We start from the raw sequence: 14,209 nt of genomic DNA on the forward strand, positions 1-14,209 counted from the left end.
GACACTCAGTATTTGTAATATCATTTGGTGGCCCGAACAGCCTGGGCCCATAGGTTTCTTACACAGATCAGTGCGGCTCCGGGAGGCTCAATGAGCATCGCTGGCTGCCGGGACGTCTGACGAGTGACGTTCCCGACGTTGCGTCCCGGAAGCCAGCGCTGCTCATTGATTTAAAGTGGTTGTGGCTCCTGCTGCCAGTTAAAGGGGTATTCCAGGCCAAAACTCTTTTTCATATAGCAACTGGCTCCGGAAAGTTAAACAGATTTGTAAATTAAAGAATATAGAATATAATCACTCCTCCAAGATCTCACCTACAAAAGGTGCATAATGATATTTCAAGAATTGCAAAATTGAAATAGAATTTAAATTTATTAAAAATGTCGATATAAAAAATATGATAAAATATATATCTAGGCACTGATATAGGAATAAACCACCACTGGGCCCTAGTGGGGATATTCACACAATATGTAAATTTTAGAACATTATTCACATTTCTGGAAAATAATAAATTGGCATCAATCTAATAGTCCGGCATCCAATGGTCCAATATAGCGGCAGTCAATGTGGTAAATTTGTAAATGTATGGTCTGATCTCAGTTGGACACAAATCAGATTGCTATCAGTCCAATAAATCGAACTGTCACTGACTTCAATATATGTATCACTGTTGTAATTGTTATGACCTCACCAAATCCTGGGAACGCCCGATGAGTACTGCTGTAGTAGTCTGCTGTGATGGTACAGGCAGCGATGTTAGAGCTGTCACCGATCCAGGGGTGCGCTTGGCGTAGCGCGTTATGTACCGGCCGTACTCCCCCTCTGTGATGGACAAGCAGATGCAGTGTTGGTATATCGTGGTGTCCCTCGTGGTGGATGAAATCCCGGCGGGATAGTTCGCTCTACGGCAGGTCAGTTGTATAGTCCAAAGACTCGGACCGGACCAATGGTAAAGGACGGATGTTTGAATCAGTTCGTCTGAAACAGCAAATGCCGCTGTGCTGTGTTCACATTGGATGTATATCCATAAGATGATATAGTGCCTGATGAAATCTATAGCCTAGACGCGTTTCAGGGTACTATAGCCAGTATTAGCTCCACCCTTTCTTCAGTAGGAATAGAGATGTGTGATGTACAACTTGCTTTTGCTTTCTTAAATATGGTCTCTCACATTTGTAACTAATTAAGAGCACAAGAGAAAACTAAAACTAGACATGGATCAGAGTAAATTCCTTAACCTTGGTCAGGTGTGGCAACTTCTAGGTTCTATAGCCCTATTCATACAGAGAGAAAGAGAACAGCCAGAAGATAAATGCATTGAAAACTCATATAAAGGATAACTAGAATTATTGAAAAATATTATATATATATATGTGTGTATTTAAAAAACATTCTAACAAAAACATTCCATAATTGCAACAAAAATAAAAATAATAATCAACCCATAGGAATGTTCGCTATACAGAACTTAATCTGTAAATAGGTTGCTATTTATAAATATCGCTTGTGTGTGTGAATGGGGACTAAAAAAGTAGAATACAGATGATATATACGGAAACCTACAAATTGAATGGTGGTGATTAGTGTGTGTAAAGGCAGATAAGGATCACAGTGTAAATACTGATGAAAAAGGATCTATATGGTGAATGAATATGAAAAATAAAAAATAATAATTAATAAAAAAAATAAATTGAAAAAATATGAATTGGAATGAAATAAAAATGAAAATAAAAATGAATAAAATTATCATAAAAGTGAATAAAGTGGTAAAATTGATGCTAGATAATAAATGTGTGGATGGTAAAGTATAATGGAGGTGTGCTTGTGTTATGTCTCTGAAGGTATATATTCTAATATATGAATTGAGTAGTGTATCCCAAACAAATAAGACTCATACACAAATAAATATACAGATATAAAAATATGTTACAGTATTTCTTCCCTCATGAGGAGATTCCGAGAGGGTTCTTTCACAACCAACGGACCCCCTCTTTGAAGTGAAAGGGGTGCGGTGGTGGTGACAAGAACCCCCTCAGAGGAAACCAAACAGTTCAAGGCTGGAGTTGAGACCATTCGGGTCCATGGTGCCAAATTCAAATATTTTCTTGCTTTCTGCTTTGGACATTGTTACGGCGAGCGCTCCAGGTCCCTACTCCTCCCCAGAGCGCTCGCGGCGTTCTTCTCTCTGCAGCGCCCCGATCAGACCCGCTGACCGGGAGTGCTGCACTGACTCTGCGGGGATGCGATTCGCATAGCGGGACGCGCCCGCTCGTGGATCGCATCCCAATCTACTTACCTGTCCCGGTCCCTGGCTGTCACGTCCTGGCGCGTGCGGCTCCGCTCTCTAGGGCGCGCGCGCCAGCTCTCTAAGATTTAAAGGGCCAGTGCACCACTAATTGGTGCGTCTTCTACGTCTGACCTCGCCTCCATCTAGTCCTTCTGTCCCACGCCTTCTCAGCAGTCAGCGAGGTTGAGCCGTTACCGGTGGATACGACCTGGTTGCTATTGCCGCAGCAAGACCATCCTGCTTTGCGGCGGGCTTTGGTGAATACCAGTAGCAATTTAGAACCGATCCACCGGTACGGTCCACGCCAATCCCTCGCTGACACAGAGGACCCACCTCCAGCCTGCCGAATCATAACAGACATTTTGATCATATAGCTCCCCCCCCCCCTCCAATCCTGTTTTATTACTTGAAAACCTGTATATTTCAAGCTTGATGGATCTTTATTGTGAATCTTTGTGAAATGTAAAGACAATGGATGTTTTTGGTCTCCTCTTTTGATATTATTAATATGTTCGGCAACTCTCATTTTCAACAGTCTCTTTGTTCTACCGATGTACTGTTTTTTACAACCGCATTCCAAAATATACAAAACTCCTTTTGAATTACATGTTATAAACTCATTAATTGTCCATTTGAAACTGTTACTGTATGAAAATATTTCCAATGTTTTTCTTGGACCAGTGGTTTTTTGCAGTTATTACACTGACCACAACAGTGGAATCCCTTTGTGGTCAGCCAAGTTTCGGTGTCTGTTGGTTTTAAAGGATTTTTAATCGAGGGGGCTATTATAATCCCCAAATTGGGTGCTTTTTTGTACATTGTCCGTGGATATTTTGGTAAAATGTCTCCTATCACTTTATCTTGTTTTATAATGTCCCAATGTTTGGATATAATATTTTCTACCTTTTTATACATTCCATTAAATGGTAAGACAATTTTGAAATCTGGAATGGAATCTGAATTTTTATAGGATTGTGGATCAAAAAACGTTTTTCTATCCATTTTTTTTTTTACTTTTTCTAAAGATGATTCTAGTGTTTTCTCCGAATACCCTTTTTCTTTAAATTGTAATGTCAAACCATCTGCTTCCTCCAGAAATTTTGTATCCTCTGTACAGTTTCGTTTTAAAACGACGATACTGTCCAGTTGGTACGTTTAATAACCAACGGGGTAAATGACAGCTCGTATAGTCAATGTAACTGTTTCTTGCTGTTGGCTTTTTGTATGTATTACAAAAGAGAGTGCCATTTGATACCTTAATCTCCAAATCCCAAAAATCTATGTGAGTGCTACTGACAGTGGAAGTAAAAATTTAATAGTGATCATTATTATTAAGCTTGTGAATAAAGGACTGTAAATCAATTAACCCCTTAAGGACCGGGGTTTTTTCCGTTTTTGCATTTTCGTTTTTTGCTCCTTGCCTTTAAAAAACCATAACTCTTTCAATTTTGCACCTAAAAATCCATATGATGGCTTATTTTTTGTGCCACCAATTCTACTTTGTAATGACATCAGTCATTTTGCCTAAAAATCTACGATGAAACGGAAAAAAAAATCATTGTGCGACAAAATTGAGGGGGGCTTTTGGGGGCTTCCGTTTCTATGCAGTACATTTTTCGGTAAAAATGACACCTTATCTTTATTCTGTAGGTCCATACGATTAAAATGATCCCCTACTTATATAGGTTTGATTTTGTCGGACTTCTGGAAAAAATCATAACTACATGCAGGAAAATTAAAACGTTTAAAATTGTCATCTTCTGACCCCTATAACTTTTTTATTTTTCCGTGTATGAGGCGGTATGAGGGCTCAATTTTTGTGCCGTGATCTGAAGTTTTTAACGGTACCATTTTTGCATTGATAGGATTTATTGCACTATTTTGGACTTTGGAATTTTTTTGCGCGCATGCCATTGACCGAGCGGTTTAATTAATGATATATTTTTATAATTCGGACATTTCCGCACGCGGTGATACCATATATGTTTATTTTTATTTTTATTTATACTGTGGTTTTTTTTTATTGGAAAAGGGGGGTGATTCAAACTTTTAATAGGGGAGGAGTTAAATGATCTTTATTCACTTTTTTTTTCCACTTTTTTTTTTGCAGTGTTATAGGTCTCATAGGGACCTATAACACTGCACACACTGATCTTTATCATTGATCACTGGTTTCTCATAAGAAACCAGTGATCAACGATTCTGCCGCATGACTGCTCAGGCCTGGATTTCAGGCACTGAGCAGTCATTCGGCGATCAGACAGCGAGGAGGCAGGTAGGGGCCCTCCCGCTGTCCTGTCAGCTGTTCGGGATGCCGCGATTAGCCGCGGCTATCCCGAACAGCCCGACTGAGCTAGCTGGCCACTTTTAGCCGCGCTCAGCTCTGAGTGCGCGGCTAAAGGGTTAATAGCGCGCCGTGCCCCGATCGGCGCTGCACGCTATTAGAGGCGGGTCCCAGCTTCACTATGACGCCGGGCCCTCCGTGATATGATGCGGGGTTACTGTGTAACCCCGCGTTATATCGGGAGAGCAGGACCAAGGACGTACCGGTACGTCCTTGGTCCTTAAGGGGTTAAAGGCCCCTTCCAAATCAAAAAAAATGTCATCAATGTATCTAAGCCAGGGCACTAGGTTCGCGCCAAGTTGAGGGATAATGATGTCCTCCTCCCAAGATGCCATAAACAAATTGGCATAACTTGGCGTGAACCTGGTGCCCATAGCAGTACCAGTTTCTTGTAAATAATATTCACCTTCAAAGTAAAAATAATTGTGTGTGAGGATAAACATGATTGCCTGTGTTACAAAGTCTACCTGGTCAGGTTTTATATCACCATCTTCCAAAAATCTTTTTAATTGCTTTAATTCCCAGATCGTGTCTAATAATGGTGTACAAAGAAGACACATCTAGGGTAGCCATGATGTGTTGGTCTGTCCAAGGATTCCACCATAGACACAACCTGAGTAAATAAGTCTTTGTTTTCTGAACAAATGGCTGGAGAAATTGATCCACGTATTGGGACAGGTTCGAGGTCAGTGAACCTATCCCAGACACGATGGGTCTTCCAGGAGGTTTTTCCAACTTTTTGTGTGTTTTGGGTAGACAGTAGAACACAGGCAATCGACATTGAGTGCCCAAAATAAATTTGTAAATTAGCAACCTATTTACAGATTAAGTTCTGTATAGCGAACATTCCTATGGGTTGATTATTATTTTTATTTTTGTTGCAATTATGGAATGTTTTTGTTAGAATATTTTTTAAATACACATATATATATATATATATATATATATATATATATAATATTTTTCAATAATTCTAGTTATCCTTTATATGGGTTTTCAATGCATTTATCTTCTGGCTGTTCTCTTTCTCTCTGTATGAATAGGGCTATAGAACCTAGAAGTTGCCACACCTGACCAAGGTTAAGGAATTTACTCTGATCCATGTCTAGTTTTAGTTATCTCTTGTGCTCTTAATTAGTTACAAATGTGAGAGACCATATTTAACCCGTACAGGACCTAGGGCGTATGGATACGCCTTCTGTACCTGGGTCTTAGCCCCTTAACGACGCAGGACGTATATTTACGCCCTGCGCCGGCTCCCGCGATATGAAGCGGGATCGCGCCGCGATCCTGCATCATATCGCGTCGGTCCCGGCGCTCATTAACGGCCGGGACCCGCGGCTAATACCACACATCGCCGATCGCGGCGATGTCAAAGTGAAAGTGACCCGGCTGCTCAGTCGGGCTGTTCGGGACCGCCGCGGTAAAATCGCGGCATCCTGAACAGCTGACAGGACACCAGGAGGGCCCTTACCTGCCTCCTCGGTGTCCGATCCGCGAATGACTGCTCCGTGCCTGAGATCCAGGCAGGAGCAGTCAAGCGCCGATAACACTGATCACAGGCGTGTTAATACACGCCTGTGATCTGTGTAAAAGATCAGTGTGTGCAGTGTTATAGGTCCCTATGGGATAACAATGATCAGTATAAGAGATCAGTGTGTGCAGTGTTATAAGTCCCTATGGGACCTATAACACTGCAAAAAAAATGTAAAAAAAAAGTGTTAATAAAGGTAATTTAACCCCTTCCCTAATAAAAGTTTGAATCACCCCCTTTTCCCATAAAAAAAAATAAAACAGTGTAAAAAAAAAAAAAATAAACATATGTGGTATCGCCGCGTGCGTAAATGTCCGAACTATAAAAATATATCATTTATTAAACTGCACAGTCAATGGCGTACGCGCAAAAAAATTCCAAAGTCCAAAAAAGCGTATTTTGGTCACTTTTTATACCATCAAAAAATGACTAAAAAGTGATCAAAAAGTCCGATCAAAACAAAAATCATACCGATAAAATCTTCAGATCACGGCGCAAAAAATGAGTCCTCATACCGCCCTGTATGTGGAAAAATAAAAAAGTTATAGGGGTCAGAAGATTACATTTTTAAACGTATAAATTTTAATGCATGTAGTTATGATTTTTTCCAGAAGTGCGACAAAATCAAACCTATATACGTAGGGTATCATTTTAACCGTATGGACCTACAGAATAATGATAAGGTATAATTTTTACCAAAATATGCACTGTGTAGAGACGGAAGCCCCCAAAAGTTACAAAATGGCGTTTTTTCTTCGATTTTGTCGCACAATGATTTTTTTTCCCTTTCGCCGTGCATTTTTGGGTAAAATGACTAATGTCACTGCAAAGTAGAATTGGCGACGCAAAAAATAAGCCATAATATGGATTTTTAGGTGGAAAATTGAAAGGGTTATGATTTTTAAAAGGTAAGGAGGAAAAAACGAAAGTGCAAAAACGGAAAAACCCTGAGTCCTTAAGGGGTTAAGGACCCAGGGCGTACCTGTACGCCCGTGGGAATTTCGGTCCCCGCCGCGTGCCGGGCGGGGATCGGGCCGGGGTGACTGCTGATATCGATCAGCAGGCACCCCTTGCAAATGCCCAGGGGGGTCATCAGACCCCCATGTCGGTGATCGGCGCAAATCGCAAGTGAATTCACACTTGCGATTTGCGCCGATTTTGGGTCATTCGGGTCTATGGTGACCCGGAATATAAGGGGGATCGCGGTTGTCTAAGACACCTACGATACCCCTGTAGCAATAGGAGTGAGGTGGCAGGGGTGCCACCCCTCCTATCCCTGCTATTGGTGGTCTAGACGCGACTACCAATAGCAGATCAGGGGTGGGGGGGTTTACTTTCGTTTTCCCCGTTCTGCCCTCCCACAATAGGCGGGGCAGGGCAGGGAAACGACGAGGACCGAACGCCGAAGATTCACTTACCCGTCGGTGGAAGCTGCGGGACGGGATCGGCGGCTGTGATCGGCGCGGGCGGCGATGTCGTGCAGCAGAAGAGGACAGCTCCCTGGATCCGATGGAAGCCGGTAAGTTGCCTAGCAACATCTAGAGGGCTACAGTCTGAGACTGTAGCCCTCCAGATGTTGCAAAACTACAACTCCCAGCATGCCCAAACAGCTGCTGGGCATGGTGGGAGATGCAGTTTTGCAACAGCTGGAGGTCTACAGTTTAGAGACCACTGCACAGTAATCTCTATACTGTAGCACTCTAGATCTTGCAAAACTACAACTCCCAGCATGCCCACATAGCTGTTTGCTGTCTGTGCATGCTGGAATTTGTAGTTTTGCAACATCTGGAGGTCCACAGTTTGGAGATCACAGTGCAGTGGTCTCTTTCTGTAGCCCTCCAGATGTTGCAAAACTTCAAATCCCAGCATGCCGAAACAGCTGTCTCGGCATGCTGGGAGTTGTAGTTGCGATCCCTCCAGCTGTTGCATAACTAGATCTCCCAGCATGCCCTTTGGCGATCAGTACATGCTGGGAGTTGTAGTTTTGCAACAGCTATAGGCACACTGGTTGGAAAATACTGAGTTAGGTAACAGAACCTAACTGAAGGTTTTCCAACCAGTGTGCCTCCAGCTGTTGCAAAACTACAACTCCCAGCATGCACGGTCTGTCAGTACATGCTGAGAGTTGTAGTTTTGAAACAGTTGGAGATTTGCCCCCCCCCATGTGAACGTACAGGGTACATTCACACGTGCGGGTTTACAGTAAGTTTCCTGCTTCAAGTATGAGCTGCGGCAAAATTTTCGCCGCAGCACAAATTTCTAGCGGGGAACTCACTGTAAACCTGCGCCCGTGTGAATGTACCCTAAAAACACTACACTAAACTAACACATAATAAAGGGTAAAACACTACATAAACACCCCCTTACACTGTCCCCCCAATAAAAATGAAAAATGTATTGTACGGCAGTGTTTCCAAAACGGAGCCTCCAGCTGTTGCAAAACAACAACTCCCAGCATTTCCGGACAGCCTTTGACTGTCCAGGCATGCTGGGAGTTTAGCAACAGCTGGAGACACCCTGTTTGGGAATCACTGGCGTAAAATACCCCTATGTCCACCCCTATGCAATCCCTAATTTAATCCTCAAATGCGCATGGCGCTCTCTCACTTCAGAGCCCTGTCGTATTTCAAGGAAACAGTTTAGGGCCACATATGGGGTATCTCCGTAATCGGGAGAAATTGCGTTACAAATTTTGGGGGGCTTTTTCTCCTTTTACCCCTTATGAAAAGGAAAAGTTGGGGGCTACACCAGCCTGTCAGGGAAATTTTTTTTTAAATTTTACACTAACATGCTGGTGTTGTCCTTTACTTTTTATTTTCACAAGTGTTAAAAGGAAAAAAAAGCCCCCCAAAATTTGTAACGCAATTTGACCTGAGTACGGAAATACCCCATATGTGGGCGTAAAATGCTCTGCGGGCGCATAACAAGGCTCAAGAGTGAGAGCGCACTATGTACATTTGAGGCCTAAATTGGTGATTTGCACAGGGGTGGCTGATTTTACAGCGGTTCTGACATAAACGCAAAAAAATAAATACCCACATGTGACCCCATTTTGGAAACGACACCCCTCACGTAATGTAATAAGGGGTATAGTGAGCCTTTACACCCCACAGGTGTTTGAAGAATGTGCGGCCATGTGCGTTTACAAAGCCCCCCCGTGGTGCCAGAACAGTGGACCCCCCACGTGACCCCATTTTGGAAACTACACCACCCACAGAATTTAATAAGGGGTGCAGTGAGTATTTACGCCCCACAGGTGTCTGACAGATTTTTGGAACAGTGGTCCGTGAAAATGAAAAATTTAATTTTTAATTTGCACAGCCCACTGTTCCAAAGATCTGTCAAACGCCAGTGGGGTGTAAATACTCACTGCACCCCTTATTAAATTCTGTGGGTGGTGTAGTTTCCAAAATGGGGTCACGTGGGGGGATCCACTGTTCTGGCACCACGGGGGGCTTTGTAAACGCACATGGCCCCTGACTTCCATTCCAACCAAATTCTGTCTTCAAAAGCTCAATGGTGCTCCTTCTCTTCTGAGCATTGTAGTGCGCCAGCAGATCACTTGATGTCCACACATTGGGTATTTCCATACTCAGAAGAGATGGGGTTACAAATTTTGGGGGGCATTTTCTCCTATTACCCCTTGTAAAAATATAAAATGTGGGGGAAAATATATATTTTTTTCATTTACACATCCGACTTTAGCAAAAAGTCGTCAAACACCTGTGAGGTTTTAAAGCTCACTGTACCCCTTGATGTGTTCCTTGAGGGGTGTAGTTTCTAAAATAGTATGCCATGTGTTTTTTTTTTGCTGTTCTGGCCCCATAGGGGCTTCCTAAATGCGACATACCCCACAAAAACCATTTCAGAAAAACTCACTCTCCAAAATCCCATTGTCACTCCTTCCCTTCTGAGCCTTCTACTGCGCCCGCCGTACACTTGACATACACATATGAGGTATTTCCTTACTCGAGAGAAATTGGGCTACACATTTTAGGAAGATTTCTCTCCTTTTACCCCTTGTAAAAATTCAAAAGCTGGGTCTAAAAGAACATGCCAGTGTAAAAAATGAGGATTTTGAATTTTCTCCTTCAATTTGCTGCTATTCCTGTGAAACACCTAAAGGGGTAACAAATCTTTTGAATGTCATTTTGAATACTTTGGGGGATGCAGTTTTTATAATGGTGTCATTTGTTGGGCATTTCTAATATGAAAGCCCTTCAAATCCACTTCAAAACGGAACTGGTCCCTGAAAAATTTTGATTTTGAAAATTTTGTGAAAAATTGGAAAATTGCTGCTGAACTTTGAAGCCCTCTGATGTCTTCCAAAAGTAAAAACATGTCAACGTTATGATGCAATCATAAAGTAGACATGTTGTATATGTGAATCAATATATAATTTATTTGGAATATTAATTTTCCTTATAAGCAGATAGCTTCAAAGTAAAAAAAAAAAAAAGCAAAAATGTAAATTTTTTCATCAAGTTTTGGAATTTTTCACCAAGAAATGATGCAAGTATCGACAAAATTTTACCACTAGCGTAAAGAAGAATATGTCACGAAAAAACAATCTCGGAATTAGAATGAAAGGTAAAAGCATTCCAGAGTTATTAATGCTTAAAGTGACAGTGGTCAGATGTGCAAAAAATGGCCGGGTCCTACAGTGAAATTTGGCTGGGTCCTTAAAGGGTTAAGAAAGCAAAAGCAAGCTGTACATCACACATCTCTATTCCTACTGAAGAAAGGATGGAGCTAATACTGGCTATAGTACCCTGAAACGCGTCTAGGCTATAGATTTCATCAGGCACTATATTATCTTATGGATATACATCCAATGTGAACACGGCACAGCGGCATTTGCTGTTTCAGATGAATTGATTCAAACATCCGTCCTTTACCATTGGTCCGGTCCGAGTCTTTGGACTATACAACTGACCTGCCGTAGAGGGAACTATCCCCGCCGGGATTTCATCCACCACGAGGGACACCACGATATACCAACACTGCATCTGCTTGTCCATCACAGAGGGGGTGTACGGCCGGTACATAACGCGCTACGCCAAGCGCACCCCTGGATCGGTGACAGCTCTAACATCGCTGCCTGTACCATCACAGCAGACTACTACAGCAGTACTCATCGGGCGTTCCCAGGATTTGGTGAGATCATAACAATTACAACAGTGATACATATATTGAAGTCAGTGACAGTTCGATTTATTGGACTGATAGCAATCTGATTGGTGTCCAACTGAGATCAGACCATACATTTACAAATTTACCACATTAACTGCCGCTATATTGGACCATTGGATGCCGGACTATTAGATTGATGCCAATTTATTATTTTCCAGAAATGTGAATAATGTTCTAAAATTTACATATTATGTGAATATCCCCACTAGGGCCCAGTGGTGGTTTATTCCTATATCAGTGCCATGATATATATTTTATCATATTTTTTATATTGACATTTTTAATAAATTTTTATTCTATTTCAATTTTGCAATTCTTGAAATATCATTATGAACCTTTTGTAGGTGAGATCTTGGAGGAGTGATTATATTCTATATTCTTTCATTTACAAATCTGTTTAATTTTCCGGAGCCAGTTGATATATAAAAAAAAGTTTTGGCCTGGAAGACGTCCCGGCAGCCCGCGATGCTTATTGTGCCTCCCGGAGCCGCACTGATCTGTGTAAGAAACCTATGGGCCCAGGCTATTGGGGCCACCAAATGATATTACAAATACTGAGTGTCTGGTTAGGAGAAACAAAGATAACGCACCCACGGAGAGTGGCGCCATTTTAATAAAAATTGCCAAAAATCCCTTAGATAAGTAAGGCAGAATATGTTAAAAAAGCTTTTTTTTTTCTTTTTTCTTCCAGCCAATCAAAGAGCAGCACTACTCAAATAGAACTCCCAGGAGGTAACAGCGTGTCACACATGTGATGTCATAACCATTGTCCACCAGGGAGCAGCACTGAGCAGAAATAACACGGCTCCTGCTCATTGTTCATCAGTCAGAGGCCGATGCTGGACGCTGTACCCGGGAATGGAGACTCATACACATGACTGTGACTGCCGGTAAGTGTCATATTGTTGTGTCCTAAAGGTCTTTAGTGCAGTTCCATGTGCATTTCTATAATAAACATGTAGATAATCTATCTTTTCTTTTCCTATCTTAGATGCAGTATTTCCAGCATGTGGAGTCGCATTTCCGGACCTACAGCAAGAAGTTGGATGAAGACATAACCCCTGGAATCACGCACATACACAGACACTTTGCCCAAATTCTAGAGGTAACCTCCTTTAGTATGCCCAGAGGAAGGGCAGTACAGTAGCCATGGATTCCCTACAGGTTTCCTCCCCTCTGGAGGTTTTTCCTGTCCTGAGTATTAGTTACTGTTCGCTCTTAGTGAGTGATGGAGGTTACATAAAATCCCTACACAAACATTGTAAGAAATAATAAATAAAGTTCCCCCTTTTTTAAAACAGTTCTTTGACTTGTTCGACTCATTTATTTTATTTCTGTGTGTGAAAAATAGTGTTAGCAAAATGGATGACATGAGTTTTTATTTTTTATTTTAAATGTCCAAAGCTGCTCTCCTGCGCGATCTGCAGAATGCGGTGCAGGGAGAGGCAGCTGATGCTGGGTGGGACAGTTGCCGAGGCAACCATAGGACACCCAGCAGGTTCCGTGCACGAGCCTTTTTCTGAAGAATGGGACTCATGTAGGGAACTTGCTAGGGGTCATACGGTTGCAAAGGATTAACTTTTGGGTATGTGCACTGGCACTTAAAGGGGTACTCCACACCCCTAAACATCTGATCCCCTATCTAAAGGATAGGGGATTAGATGTCTGATCACGGGGGTCCCGCTGCTGGGACCCCAACGATTTCCATGCCGTACTCGTCGTTCTAAACAGTATGTTTAGAGTGCTGGGTTCCCATGGTGGGGGTCGTGATGTTGAGATAGCAGCAGTATACAGTTAGAACTGGAGGAGAGGTGTATAACAACTGTATATCCTGATCCCATAGAGATAGCAGCAGTATACAGATAGAGCTAGAGAGGAGGTGTATACAGGTCCGGCCTTAGGTGTTCAGGCGCCCTGTGCGAGCTAACCTTGTGGCGCCCACCCATAAACGTACACTAAGGCTGGGTTCACACTACGTTTTCTCCCATACGGGAGCGCATACGGCAGGGGGGAGCTAAAACCTCGCGCTCCCGTATGCCTTCGTATGCGCTCCCGTATGTCATTCATTTCAATGAGCCGACCGGAGTGAAACGTTCGGTCCGGTCGGCTCATTTTTGCGCCATATGCGCTTTTACAACCGGACCTAAAACTGTGGTCAACCACGGTTTTAGGTCCGGTTGTAAAAGCGCACACGGCGCAAAAATGAGCCGACCGGACCGAACGTTTCACTCCGGTCGGCTCATTGAAATGAATGACATACGGGAGCGCATACGAAGGCATACGGGAGCGCGAGGTTTTAGCTCCCCCCTGCCGTATGCGCTCCCGTATGGGGGAAAACGTAGTGTGAACCCACCCTAAGAGGAAATAAAATCTTTGTAACAAATATATATTTTTTTATATTTAATCAGTCCCATGTACCCCTTCACCAGTCCCCTGCCCCCCTTAATCAGATGCAGTATAGATCCCCCACATTAGGTGCAGTATAGTTCCCCCACATTTGGTGCAGTATAGTTCCCCCACATTAGGTGCAGTATAGTTACCCCACATTAGGTGCAGTATAGTTCCCCATATTAGGTGCAGTATAGTTCTCCACATTAGGTTGGCAGTATAGTTCCCCACATTAGGTGCAGTATAGTTCCCCACATTAGGTGCAGTACAGTTACCCCACATTAGGTGCAGTATAGTTCCCCCACATTAGGTGCAGTATAGTTCCCCCACATTAGGTGCAGTAAAGTTCCCTCACATTAGGTGCAGTATAGTTCCCCCACATTAGGTGCAGTATAGTTCCCCCACATTAGGTTGGCAGTATAGTTCCCCACATTAGGTGCAGTATAGTTCCCCAAATTAGGTA

General features: G+C 42.7%; 1 long non-coding RNA gene across 1 annotated transcript; it reads left to right on the top strand.

Annotated features, from left to right (window-relative positions):
* The first annotated feature begins 12,086 nt into the window (after positions 1 to 12,086).
* On the top strand, positions 12,087 to 12,658 carry LOC130360873 (uncharacterized). The gene is made up of 2 exons (XR_008890851.1): positions 12,087 to 12,248; positions 12,350 to 12,658. It is a non-coding gene; the product is annotated as an uncharacterized LOC130360873 (long non-coding RNA).
* The last annotated feature ends 1,551 nt before the right edge of the window (positions 12,659 to 14,209 follow it).

This window comes from Hyla sarda, chromosome 3 (assembly GCF_029499605.1).
Source record: "Hyla sarda isolate aHylSar1 chromosome 3, aHylSar1.hap1, whole genome shotgun sequence".
Lineage (NCBI taxonomy): Eukaryota > Metazoa > Chordata > Amphibia > Anura > Hylidae > Hyla > Hyla sarda.